This window comes from Triticum aestivum, chromosome 1B (genome assembly GCF_018294505.1).
Source record: "Triticum aestivum cultivar Chinese Spring chromosome 1B, IWGSC CS RefSeq v2.1, whole genome shotgun sequence".
NCBI classification, from domain to species: domain Eukaryota; kingdom Viridiplantae; phylum Streptophyta; class Magnoliopsida; order Poales; family Poaceae; genus Triticum; species Triticum aestivum.
The window spans coordinates 530519458-530533040 of NC_057795.1; positions in this window are offsets into that span (position 1 = coordinate 530519458).

Consider the following 13583-nt stretch of genomic DNA (forward strand, 5'->3'; position numbering starts at 1 on the left):
GAAGCCTTAGTTAGCATGGACGTTAGTTAGAGCGAGACTATCCACCAGGTTACCCATATACCTATGTTTATGTTAGTATCCCAAACATAGGTCACATTCCTTTATTGACCCTTTCCCTTCCACTTTTTGTAGATGGCCGCCGTACCCGAGGACTTCCTGACCACTGGGTTTCCTGTGCTTCTTGAGGATAGCCTCAGGAAGTGCCAGTTCACTCGAGTCCCCACCTTCTCCTACCACGAGCACTGGGTCGACAGCACCAAGAGGGAGTATCACGTGGAGGTAGTCGTGAGGGCGAATGACGCCCCGACGAGCTGGTTCTTTGAGGGACCCCAGATGGCGACACTGCTTCTCGCCGTGGAGACTGCTGCCCTCAAGGCGCTGACTCGCCTCCGGGATCTCCTGCCAGAGATGGCGAGAGAGCCAGCCACTCGTTACCTGCCTTATCGTAAGGAAGGTGATGACGAGAGCAGCGCACCAGCACCACCCTTGGACGAGGGACTTTCTCTCCACTTCCAGACCTACTTCAGCTTGTGTGCCGACAGTCTGGCACAACACCTGGCCTCGGAGTCGACGGAGCTTCGAAAGGAACTCCACGAGACCAAGGAGCTCCTCCGCATAGTTCAGATGAAGGCAGACAGGATCAAGAAGGATGGAGCGCCCCCTGGACAGCCCGCAGTAGCGTATCGAGGCGGACGACCCCCACAGGTCGCACATGCCGAGGGACCACCTCAGCCATGCCGTATGACGGCAAAGGAGTACCGCAACCTCTTCAAGACGCCACCAGCAAAGCAGCGCCGTGTTCTGCTCCTTCACTCCCCCGCTTCCTCGAGCGATGAGGAGACCAAGACAGATGAAGATGAGGAGGAAGATCCAGAGGAGCCAGAATACCCGACCGAGCATTCCACCACTTAGACTCCGTTCAGGACTAGGATAGGCTAGCTCGTAGCCTATGGTAGGATAGGTCGTGTACCCCTTTTGCGAAGTCGAGTCCTTGTAATGGTTCTTGTGAAACCATGTTATGTTGCGTTTGCGTTCAGCTTGCTTTCATGAAGTCGTACTTTCCCTTCGGGAACTTGTAAACGACTACATTCCTCATTTGGTTTTAATGCATGAGTTTGGCCCTTCTGGCCTTTGTTTAACTTAAATTGTGTCACACCACCCCCTTACTAGGCATTCCATCTATACTGCTTTCCCTCATTGTTGTTCCCAATCATGAGACCTTGACCGCTCCAACAGGATGCCTGTTGTAACACGTACTGGTACCTCTACCCAGCCGCAAGAAGCCGGAGGTTCTGCTGAGGCCGGAGCCAGCCAGGACCAAGCCCAAGGACAGACTCCACCACCACCACCTCCTCCAAGCATGGATATGGCTCAGCTTCTCCAAGCCTTTCGAGAGGAGCGCCAAGCCAACACTGCAGCCCTCCAGATGATTGCTCAGGCTGTCAACCGCCAGCCGGCGGGGCACGGCCATGGACGTTCCACACTGGTGGAATTCAAGAAGCATGCACCACCCACTTTCATCGAGACTGCTGAACCCCTGGATGCAGACGACTGGGTCCGCACCATTGAGGATCTGCTGGCACTAGTCGGATGCACTGAGGACCGTGATAAAGTGGCGTATGCTGCCCACTGTCTCGTGGGGACTGCCAGAGCTTGGTGGGATGGATTCAAGGCTATGCATGTTGAGCAAGACATCACTTGGGACACCTTCAAGACGGAATTCCGCAAGGCCCACATCCCTTCTGGAATCATGGCCATCAAGAAGCGTGAGTTCTGAGCCCTGAAGCAAGGTAGTAGCACTGTCAAGGAGTACATGCAGAAGTTCAGTGTTCTCTCAAGGTATGCCCCTGAGGATGTCAGCACTGATGCTGCCAAAAGGGAGCGCTTCATGGAAGGCCTTAACCAGACTCTGCAGTACTCGCTTGTTGTGTGTGACTGCCCAACCTTTCCTGATCTGGTGAACAAGGCACTCATGCTTGAGGACAAGCAACGTGCCTTGGATGACACTCGTAAGCGCAAGATGATCAGCAAGGGTAGCTCCAGCAACCAGAAGCCTCGCCCGTGGCAGCCAGCCCCGGTCAAGCCAACCTATCAGCAGCCAAGAGCTCCTGCACCTCGCACCAACTATCCACCTCAGCAGTATGCCAACCCCAGGCCAGCTTACAACAACCCCAATAACAATGCTGGCAAGGGCGTCGTCCCCAATCAAGTCACTTGTTTCGGATGTGGACAGCCAGGGCATTACTCCAAGAATTGCCCCAACAAGAAACCTGACGCCCCGCGCCCCAATGCGCAGAACCCGGGACAAGGCCGTGGAATGCCACCAAGGAACCAAGCTCCCCGCAACTTGCCCAACAATGGCAGGGGTCGTGTGAATCATGTCACCGCAGAAGAAGCCCAGGAAGACCCGGACGTCGTGCTGGGTACGTTCCTTGTCAATTCAGCACCCGCAACTGTTTTGTTTGATTCTGGAGCCACGCATTCTTTTGTCACCCAAAGTTTTGCATTAAAAAGTGGCATGACCCCTACACCCCTGAATAACCCTATGGTGGTACAAACCCCTGGAGCAGAGATGAGAGCCAAGATAGGATGTAAAGGAGTCGGGATTACCATTAACAGGGTAGACTTCCTAGCAGACCTTATCATCCTAAAATCACAAGGCTTGGATGTGATCTTGGGAATGGATTGGCTCAGCAAGCACCAAGGCTTGATTGATTGCGCCAACCGGACGGTCACTATGACCAATGACCGAGGAGTCAAAGTCAAATTTGCCTCCAATCCCTCTTCTGCTCAAGCCAACCAAGCCAACTGTCTGACTGAAGTTGGATTGGAACAAGTGCCGGTAGTATGCGAGTATCCCGATGTTTTTCCTGATGAGCTACCAGGAATGCCTCCTGACCGAGACATTGAGTTCATCATCGAGCTCATACCCGGAGCAGGACCCATCTATAAGAAGCCTTATAGGATGGGATCGGAGGAGTTAGCAGAATTGAAGAAGCAGTTGGAAGAGCAGTTGAGGAAGGGATTTATCCGCCCTAGTGCCTCCCCTTGGGGATCACCTGTTCTGTTTGTGGCAAAGAAGGACGGTACCATCCGCTTATGCATTGACTACCGCTCCCTCAACGAGGTTACAATCAAGAACAAGTACCCACTTCCCAAGATTGAAGATCTGTTTGATCAACTCAATGGGGCCAAGGTGTTCTCCAAGATCGACCTCAGATCTGGGTACTACCAACTGAAGATCAGACCCCAAGATATTCCGAAGACGGCATTCGTAACCAGATATGGCCTGTATGAATGCACGGTCATGTCCTTTGGGTTGACCAATGCCCCAGCTTACTTCATGTATCTCATGAATAAGGTCTTCATGGAATATTTGGACAAGTTCGTCATCGTCTTCATTGATGACATTCTTGTCTTCTCGAAGTCGGAAGAAGAGCACGAGCAACACTTGAGGATGGTCCTAGACAAGCTTCGAGAGCACCAACTGTATGCCAAGTTCAGCAAGTGTGAATTCTGGCTGCGTGAAGTTGGATTTCTGGGACATGTTCTAACAGAAGAGGGATTGTCAGTCGACCCTGCCAAGATAGAAGCCGTGACTGGATGGCAATCCCCGAGCAATGTGAAGGAAGTCAGAAGCTTCCTCGGACTCGCGGGATATTACCGCAAGTTCGTTGAAGGATTCTCAAGCATTGCCCGACCCATGACTCAGCTCTTGAAGAAGGACAAGAAGTTCGAATGGACGCCGAAGTGCGAAGAAAGCTTCCAGGAGCTGAAGAAGAGGCTAACCACCGCTCCAGTTCTGGCCACACCAGATATACACAAGGAGTTTGTGATATATTGTGATGCGTCAAGAATCGGACTGGGGGGTGTTCTGATGCAAGAAGGCAGAGTCGTGGCCTACCTTTCAAGGCAGCTACGACCTCACGAAGAGAACTACGCTACTCATGACCTTGAGCTAGCAGCAGTGGTTCATGCCCTGAAGACTTGGCGACATTACCTCTTGGGGAAGCGATGTGAGGTATACACGGATCACAAAAGTCTGAAGTATATTTTCACTCAGAGGGAATTGAACATGAGGCAGAGAAGATGGCTAGAGTTGATAAAGGATTATGACCTCAGTGTTCAATACCACCCTGGAAAGGCTAATGTGGTAGCAGACGCGTTGAGCAGGAAGGCTTGCTCCTTGAATGCTATGCTAAAGCACAAGCTACCCGCCTTGTATGAAGAACTTGAAAGCTTCGGGTTGGAACTGGTTGCACCAGGATTCTTGTCCAGCCTCGAAGTTAAGCCTACCTTGATGGATGATATCAAGAAAGCTCAGAAGGGGCATGAGAGTATTGAAGGCATCAAGAGGAAGATCAAGGCAGGCAAAGCCTCAGGATTCTCAGAAGATGAGGAAGGAATTGTGTGGTTTGGGAATCGCATCTGCGTGCCCAACAAGGTTGAGCTCAAGAACCTGATCTTGCAAGAAGCTCATGACAGCCCATATTCCATCCACCCTGGAGGCACCAAGATGTATCAAGACCTGAAGGAAAGATTTTGGTGGCACGGGATGAAAAGGGAGATTGCCACCTATGTTGCAAAATGCGACGTATGCCAGAGAGTCAAAGCTGAGCATCAGCGACCCGCTGGATTGTTGCAACCCCTTAAGGTGCCTGAATGGAAGTGGGACAGAGTCGGGATGGACTTCATCACCGGTTTACCCAGGTCAAGCAAGGGACATGACTCAATATGGGTCATCGTTGACCATTTGACCAAGGTGGCCCACTTCATTCCTGTCAAGACGACCTACAAGGGGAACCAGTTAGCCAGTCTCTACATCAACCGAATCGTGAGCCTTCATGGTGTTCCCAAGGAGATTGTGTCAGATCGAGGAACCCAGTTCACCTCAAGGTTTTGGAAGAAATTCCAGGAGGCTATGGGGACCAAGTTGTCCTTCAGCACTGCTTTCCACCCACAGACCGGAGGTCAGACCGAGCGAGTGAATCAAATACTCGAAGACATGTTCCGAGCCTGTGTCTTAGCTTATGGAGCTAAGTGGGAAGATTGCCTCCCTTTCGCCGAGTTCTCTTACAACAACAGTTATCAGGCCAGCCTTCAGATGGCACCATTTGAAGTGTTATACGGGCGGAAGTGCCGTACACCTCTCAACTGGTCGGAGACCGGAGAAGGACTCGTCTTTGGGCCTGATATCCTTCGTGAAGCAGAAGAGCAAGTCCAGCTTGTCAGAGAGCGTCTGAAGTCTGCCAAGTCAAGGCAGAAGAGCTATGCGGACTCACGTCGCAGAGACATAAACTTCCGAGTTGGAGACCATGTCTATCTCCGGGTCACCCCTCTCAAAGGAGCCCAGCGCTCTCATGTCAGGGGAAAGCTCGCTCTGAGATACATTGGGCCCTTCAAGATCACTGAGCGACGAGGGGAGGTGGCTTACCAGTTGGAACTTCCACCTGAACTTTCTGATGTGCACAACGTGTTCCACGTGTCACAACTCCGGAAGTGTCTCCAAGTTCCAGACAAGCCCGACCTCTACAAGGACGTCAATCATCAAGCCATTGATCTTCAACCTGATTTGACTTATCGTGAGCGGCCCATCTGCATTCTGGATGAGGCTGAACGACGCACTCGAAGCCGCACCATCAAGTACTTCAAGGTCCAATGGAGCAACCACACTGAAGCAGAAGCAACTTGGGAGCGTGAAGACTACCTTAGATCCGAATTTCCGTATCTCTTTTAAGCCTAGTTTAGGAATCTCGGGGACGAGATTCTTGTAAGGGGGGTAGGTCTGTCACACCGTGCATTTTGTAACATTTCATTTTCATTATTAAAGCATGAAAATTTGGACCAACAAAAACTTTTTGCATTTTTTTGGCTTTTATTTGGAGTTGGTTTTCTCTCTGTGTTTCTTTCGAGTGCTTCTTGAAGTCAACTACTCTGCCCTCTATATTCCACCTCCTTACCCCAAGCTCCTGACCAATGACCATGCCATGTGAATAGTGCTATATGGAGTTTTCTTACAAAAATAATTTGGCCAGAAAGTATTTTCTAAAATTAGTTTTCCAAAAACCCCTGAATTGAGGTTTGCACTACAAGTACTTGATTAAGGGCAGTAAAAATCTTTCCAAAAATATATTAGACTCCTATTAGATATAGGATGCCGAGGAACCACAAAAATATAATTTTAAAAGTTACTGTTCTATTTTATTTAAAGGCTTTTTCTTAAGGCCAGAAATGGTCTTTAATAGGAAAAAATTACTTTACTGTTTCAAAAATATTTGACAAAATTTAGGGAAACTCATAGGACATATATTGTCCATATATAAGAGTTTCAACACCTGGTCATGTTCAAAATATTGGTCAAATCCCTCTAAAACCCTTTCTGGATATTTCAAGCTTTTGAAATATTTACAAAGGAAATATTCTCCAAAAATTCCAGGAAAATTCCATCATGTCACATATGACATATTAGATGATCTTGCCAAGTCTCATGACTTGGAGAACAAGATAACACCATCAAAACCCCTCAAAACTATCTCTGTCCATTCTGAAGTTTGATCAACTTTACATTGCCAAGTATGTCCAAATGTGCTCAAACTTGGTGGACATGCTTCATTGGTCTAATGATGCATCTGGACCAAATGGCACAGGTTGGAGAATAGGAAGTCTTGGTCAAAGTGCCTCAAAACCCTCTCTGACCAGAATCAAGTTTGAACTACTTTGCACTACCAACTTTTTCTCCAGGACCCCAACTTTGGTGAGACTGATCATGTGACCAAATAAGGCTACCACACCAAGTGGCACATCAAGGAGAAATGATTTACTCCACTGGATCTACACAAATCCATTTCTGCCCATTTCTAGGGTTTGCAAAAGTTGCATTGGCAACTTTGTCCAAATAAGCTCAAAATGGGTGGAAGGCCCTAAATATATGTGACATTTCACCCCTTGGAGTATCTTGGCCAGTGGGAGTCATTAGCTTACCCAAAACTCCATCAAACACCTTCTGGCAAAATACTAAAAAGCCTATTTTTGCCACTTTCACTAATCTCCTTGAGTTCATCTTTTTGCCACAACCCCTCCTCACTCCCCTCTGTCACTTAGACACTTTTCTACCCGAGGAAGCAATGTGGAGGAAGGAGGGAATCACGTTTGTCCTCTCTGGACAACAGCTTCCCTTCTCTCTCCCAGCCTCTCTCTCTCCCCTCTGGACCCCAGAGCATCCCAGGCTCTTTCCAGGTTTTGCCCCCTTCCACTGTAGCCTCCAGACAGAAAAGGACGCGCGCGCGACGCGGAAAACCCGCGGATGCCGGCCAAAGTCGCGCTCTGGAGCGCCTGCCAGAGCGCCGACCGTTGACACCGCGCCTCCCGACCGCCTCGTGCCTTCCCATCGCGCCAGTTGATGTGTCTTGACGTCTGCGACACGCCGCCGTGCCGTCCCCATTGTCTCTCCCTCTCTCTCCCCTCCTGCAGCGCGTGCCCGACGCCGTCCGGCTCGGCCAATGGCCGGCCTCACACGCGCGGGCGCCAGAACACTCCCCCGCTCTCTCTCCTCCTCCCTGGCGCCCTACTCCATCCCCACGAGCGCCGTGGACAGCTCCAACCTCTCTCCAACGGCTTCCAGAGCCGATCCCGCGGGCGCCCGTAGGCCACGCCCACGGTGAACCGCGGCCAGCCTATATAAGGCGCTCCCGAGCCCTGCTCTTCCTCCCTGTCGCCCCTCCACACACCCAATCCACCCCCGGAACCACCCACTTCTCTCCAGAGCCGCCCGAGCTCGAGATCGAGCTCGAGCTCCGCCGCCTCGGGTCGCCGTCGATCTGCGGGTACAGGCCTCCTCTGCTCCTTTTCTCTCTCGAACTGGACTCCCCTCGCCTCACTGATGCTTTCCCCTCTCTTTCCCCCTCGTTTTGCAACCGGAAACGGCCGGAACCACCGGCGCCCGAAGCACCTCCGCCGCGGGACCTCGTCGCCGGCGAAGCAGGCCACCCCGGCGACCGTCTCCACCACCACCAGAACCGCGACTCGCTCCTGAGTCCAACGGTAGCCTCCGCGCCCCTTCCCGTGCCCTGTATCGCCGCCGGCGAGCTCGCCGTCGCCTCTGGCCGGAGGTAGACGACGGCCGCCGTGGGGCCGGCCCGTCAGCCACACGCCCTGACGGGTGGGATCCACCCGTCAGGTTTAAAACGTGCGCGCACGCGCGCACCGATCCGCCGTCGGCTGAAGGCGTATTCAGCCTTTACGCCTTCGATGTGGCGGCCGCGTGGGCTGGGTTTCCCCCCCCCCTGGGCCTGCTGCTGCTGTGGCCTCTCTGGCCCAGTGGCACAGCGCCGTTTCTCTTTTTCCTTTTCTGTATTATTTCCAAAAATTCCACAGGACAGAATATTAATCCAAATGCATTGATTCCAATTTCTAAATTCCTAGAATATTGCAACCTATTTAATGGTGCAACTTTCATTCAAATCCAACCACCTTTTATTCTCTGTAAATATTTAAATGTGGTTTTTAGCATTTAAATAGGCCTTTGAAAATCCATAACTCCTATTTTGCTGCTCCAAAACCAAAACCAAAAGTTGTCCCCTTCCTAGCTTTCCTCTTAGTATTTTACAAAAATAAGTTGACATTTTTGTGAGCACTTTGACTTTTCTGTTTTTATTATTGTCTTATTTTTCCCGTTGTTTTCTTGCGACGTTAGATCCCGTGTTTGACGAGGTAGCTGAGGAAGAAGGAGGAGCAGAGCCTGAAGACTTTGAAGATCAAGCCAACCAAGGCAAGCAGCCCTTTGACCATGACTATGATACCCCTTTTATATGCATGTCATTTTTAGCTCTTTATTATCGATGCATCGGAATCATGATGAGATGGTGAACCACGTGGGTTGGTTACCACGATTACTTCCTCGTTGATACTTGCAGTGTGCCTGGCCCTACCTTCTTATGAGGGTTATGCCGGTGGGAGTAGATAGGATGCAAATGTAGATGCTACGCAAATGGGGTGGGTTTGTGCATGGTGAAGGAGGCAATGTGATTTCAAAAGTCTTTTCGAAAACCCCGTCGGGTGCCACCTATGCCCGAGGGAGATGATGAGATGGGTGACCACTTGATGACGAAGTGGTGTGCCAAGGAAGGTGTGTGTTGTTTTCAAAACGGATTGGTCGGAGTTGCGACCGTTATTCCAACCTTACATGCGCGACCACTCTACCCTTATATGGGAAAGGGCATTATTGAGTACCTAGACCGATACTAGCTTGGAGCCCGCATTACTAGTGACGGGGGAGAGTTGGTGCTCTCTCTTGGGACGGGGTCGTGCCAGGTAGGGCGGCCATGACTGTTTTCACAGGGCACCGGACACACCGTTGGTACCCCGTGCTTGTGGTATGTGATGAAAATGGGAGCGAGGCTCCACAACTTTATGATGTGAAATGTTCAGCACGGGGGTTACTACCAATCGAGTGGACTCCATGTTAGTGTCGTCTAGGGAAAGGTAGCGATCGGGTGCTTACCCCGGGTACTTGAGGTACCGCGGGTCGTGGATGACACGGAAGTTCCCCGGATCTAGTGGGTAAAGTGTGCAACCTCTGCAGAGTGTAAAACTATTCGAATAGCCGTGTCCACGGTCAAGGACAGTTGGGTAACCGCTCTTGGGCTACGTCCACTTGTTTTCAAACCCGGTGTGTGTGTGAGATGATGGTGTTGTCTTGGATCAAGTCAGAGGACTTGACACGATTGAGATGGGTTGGTGCCCTCTCTGTTTATGATAAATGGGTTGGTGCCCCTTTCTATTTATGTTGATATCTGTGACCAGATCTTATGGTTACTTGAATTCTCTTGATGCATGCTTTATAGGATGTTGAACATGTCCTGCACTCAAAACTAGCTTTATGCAAAACTTTACCTATGTCATGCATTACTGTACCTTGAACCAAATCATGGGTTGCTTGCGAGTACATTCAAAGTACTCATTGGCTTGCCACTGGTTATTTAATTTACCAGGCATGGGAGAACCGGAGTTCGAAGAAGAGTTCTTTGGAGACGATCATGCGAACTAGGACGTTCCCAGTCAGATTGCCTGTAGGGTTAAGGCAGATGGCATGGGTTCTACTTATCGACGACGATTTCCGCTGCTATGTTTCATTTGATGTTCAGCCCTTAAGGCTTTATCGATGTAAGACTTGACCATGTTGGTCACTATTTGTGTAAGACGGTATGTATGGATGTAAGACTCTTGTTATTCAGCTTCTGTGTGTTCAGTGAGCATTGATCTCTGGGATCACTGTACACGTGCATTCGGTGATCACGACTTGCGAGTCGGGGTCCCCACAGAGCCCCCTTGATTGATCGTGTAGTTTGGCCGTTGTTGATTCTAGAAGAAAACTGATTTCTGAGTCTAGTTATATCGGAGAGTAGGAATTCTTTTTACTCCTCAGGCTCTTCATCGCTCTGTTAAGGAATCTTGACGTAGGTGTTTTGAATTACTCCTCTTCCCATTCAAATTTTTCTTTAGGTTCACGCAGTTGGTTTTCCGTTCGTTGGTTCTCATCTCTTTTCATCCGGTGCATTTCTCGTCAAGTTGACTCAAGCCTCTTCATCTTTGAGTTCAATCCTCAGTTGTTTTCTTTTCCCACCCGCCCACCCTTTTTCTTCTCGGAACCGGAGTCCGTAATCGAGTATCCATCCTACTCGTGCGAAGCCTTTGCTTTCTCTCCTCAATAATTTTAACCGGTGTTCTTCTCTTCAAGTTACTCGTCGATTCCCCGTTCATGCTTCCTGTGTTTTCCCGCCCTCCCACCCTCTTCTTCCCGGAGCTTGAGTCTCTTTCGAGCATCAATTTCATTCATGCGGAGCCTCTTCAATCTTTTGTCAATTGTTTCAACCAATGATTTCTCTTTTGTTTGACATTCTTCATCTCTTTTTCTTTCCGGTGGATTCAATTCTAATTTTTCGGTAGTGATTATATTCTTTCCCTTGGCTCAAGTGTTCTACCTGCTCGTTCGCCTCTCGCCAGTTTATCCTTCCGGAGTGCTCAAGACATATCAGGAGATTCATCTGTGTTTGAATTTATTCGAGGTTGTCACCTCATTCAAATATTTCAATTGTTCCGGTGCATCATCTATCTATTCGACAATCCTTTCCAACGGTGTTTTCTTCTGGTGGGCCCTAACCCACAGGTCTTTTCCCAGGATCTTACCCGACTCTTCAAATTCCCCCGGAGTTTTTCTCAATTCTTTTCAATTGTGACGTAAGAATGGATCCCATCAGTCACATGCCTTCTCCAAGAACTCTTTCAAATTCTTTCATTGTTGGCTCAACCTCTTCTCTTTTCATTCTCCCGAGGTATCTCAGTAATTTTGGTGGTGTTTTCCATCGTCATTTGAAGACCGAAGAAGAATTTTCCTAAATCTTGTCCATTCTCCCAGAGATTCATGGTGCTAGCTTGATGTTATCCTCTCAAATTGTTTTCCAGTCGTGCAAATTCTTTTCATCCATCCGAAGCATTTCAGGAGTTTCTTTCTCTCTCGATCATCCGGAGGCCATCTTTTCGGAATATTGCTTCGTTCCAAGTTTTCAGATTCATTCCCCAATTATTCTATATCCGTGCCCTTCCGTTCACCTCAGTATTCTTCCGATGCTTCATTCAAGTTTTCTTCAATCAGTTCGTGATCCCTTCGTTATCTTTTCTCTAAATTCCCTCAAGTATCTTTGTGTTTTTCTAATTATTCCCGGTGATTCATTCTCTTCCATCAGTCATTTCCTAATTCTTACGGTGGTTCCTTCAAGATTCCTTTTCCATTCTTATCATTTTAATTCATTCGTTCTTTTGAATCCTACCGGTGGTTCATGAAGACTTTCTCAAATTTCCATGCTATTTCCTCCCTTAATCTTTTTTCCAACGTGAATAAGTTGCATGCCAAATCCGGTTGTCATCAATTTAATTTGATGAAGGATAAGCATACAATAAATCTTATTCTTATTTCATCCAAGTGATTAATCCCTTCCTTCGGAGTTTGTTCGTGATGAATAAATTCTAGTTCCAAGTGTTTTCATCTTTTCTTTTCCGGAGTTCAAATTTCCTTGGCCATTTCATCGGAACATCCATATAAGTCATAGCAAGGTTTTAATATTATTCTTTTCATCCTTCAATTCTATCTCATTGTAATTTTGTTACCGGAGTTCTTCATGGTGGCTCGTCATGATTCAATTCATTCCTCAAGTGTTCATGAAGATTCTTATCGAAGGAGCAAAAGTATCTTTCCTTCTTGCTTTTTGAAGTGCAATTAATTCTTCGCATTCTTTTGAAGTGGAGTTTTGCATTTCTTCGTTGTCCTCGGTTATTCATTTATTTTTCAATTGTGGTCGGTTATCACCTCATAATTTTGAGATGTTATCCATAAGTCCACAACAAGCTTATTGTTTTCGTTGTTGATTTTCTCAACAACTCCGTTTCAACCTTCCTTCTAAAGATGCTTTCAATTTCATTCGGGGCACAAGTTGTCATTTTCTTCCCCGTTCTTTCATTCAACTCTTTCAATTCTTTCCGGAGGTTTTTGTGTCATGTCTTCATCAAGTATCATTCCATCCTATCAAGCTCGTGTTCTATTCCTCCATGTTTCAGACGGAGTGCTGCCTAAATCCTTTTTAGTCTATTCGTTTCTTATCTCGTTCTAACCAGAGTGGTTTCACAGTCTATATGATTCTGTGAGCTTTCGATTCTCGTCATTCTCGTTGTTCCTCTCTTCTTCTCGAGTGCTCTCGATTCTTTGCTTCTTCTCTTGAGTTATTGTTTCACCTCTTCCTCATCCCTTTTTCCTTCCGTCTCGGTCCTAAGATCTCGGGACGAGATCTCTTTTTAGTGGAGGAGTGTTGTAACGCCCCGGATTCGATGCACTAGGTGTCTGTCAGTTATTCGCCGTCACTGCCATGTCATTTTCTTGCGTGTTGCATATTGCCATGTCATCATGTGCATTTCATTTTGCATACATGTTCGTCTCATGCATCCGAGCATTTTCCCCGTTGTCCGTTTTGCAATCCAACACTCCTATGTCCTCCAGTGGCCCCCTTTTGTCTCTTGTTGTGAGCGGGTGTTAAACTTTCTCGGAATGGATCGAGGTTTGCCAAGCGGCCTTGGTACACCACCGGTAGACCGCCTGTCAAGTTTCATTCCATTTAGAGGTCGTTTGATGCTTCAACGGTTAACCGGGTAATCGCAAAAGCCCCTTCTCTTTGCAGCCCAGCACCCCTTCACCACAGCCCATTAGCCCATCCAAACCCCCTCCATGCTCTTGGTCGTTCGATCACGATCATGTGGGCAAAAACCGCTCCCCATTTGGACTCTCCTAGCTCCCTCTACCTATTTAAAGGCCTTCCCCTTCCATTTTTCGCGCAGATGAACAATAGCCCCGCTCCCCTCGCACCGCCGGACATGTCCGCTCCCGCCGGACGAAATCCCGCCGCCGCCCGCAGCCAACTGCGACGTGCCACGTTAGCACAGCGCCATCCCCGCTGCCGCCGACCCGCTCGCCCCGCCGGAGCATATCCGCGGCCCGCCCGGGCCTGATCTTGGCCCGAGCCGCCGCCCGCCGCCGCCCG